This window comes from Pterocles gutturalis, unplaced genomic scaffold, assembly GCF_000699245.1.
Source record: "Pterocles gutturalis isolate BGI_N339 unplaced genomic scaffold, ASM69924v1 scaffold32094, whole genome shotgun sequence".
Taxonomy (NCBI): Eukaryota; Metazoa; Chordata; class Aves; order Pterocliformes; family Pteroclidae; genus Pterocles; species Pterocles gutturalis.
In genome coordinates, this window is record NW_010134231.1 from 11925 (window position 1) to 12181 (window position 257).

Consider the following 257-nt stretch of genomic DNA (forward strand, 5'->3'; position numbering starts at 1 on the left):
TATCTTCGGGCATATGTGGGAATCACGGCTGGGGTGTTTCATTCCCCCCCTCCCCAACCTAATCTGGGCTTTTATTCCAACAAGCTGTTTGGTATGTTTGTGGCCGGGGCTCTGCTGAAATGAAGGGGGGTAAATCCCTTCCCGCACCAGGGCTGTGCTGCCCTCCCTGCCCTGGGGCTGCCGGGAGGTCCTCTCTGCTGTCCCCCAGGAAGGGGTGACTCCAGCTCTGTGTCCCCCTGGGATGAGCCAGGAGGGAA